The sequence below is a fragment of the Gavialis gangeticus genome, unplaced genomic scaffold (genome assembly GCF_001723915.1).
Source record: "Gavialis gangeticus isolate Ggan-Ray unplaced genomic scaffold, GavGan_comp1, whole genome shotgun sequence".
Taxonomy (NCBI): Eukaryota; Metazoa; Chordata; order Crocodylia; family Gavialidae; genus Gavialis; species Gavialis gangeticus.
The window spans coordinates 20,382-20,760 of NW_017729013.1; positions in this window are offsets into that span (position 1 = coordinate 20,382).

Genomic DNA, 379 nt, shown 5'->3' on the forward strand with positions numbered 1-379 from the left:
CATCTGTGGCTCCAGTCAGATATCCAGTAGTACAAATTAGCACAGAGAGCAATACTACTTGCACCTGGCATTTAAATCAAATGGTACACACCGAACCAGGTCTCTCAAAAGGTGTACAACCGAGACACAGTTACCAGTAAGGCTGTAGATCAACACAGCCCTACACTTCAAAAATCACAAGCCAAAAAAGTACTTCCTTAATAACCTCAATCCACTTGTAAAAAAGGAACTGATAAGGGCCGTGGGGAGGAGGGCAGCTACTCCAAGTGCCCGCACACCAAGGACGCCACCCGTGTGCTCTATGCCGCCGTGCCAGTGAGTGGGCACTGTCCCTGGGAGGTCTCAGGCCCTGCTTTTCCCCAGGGCAAAGGAGAAGCCT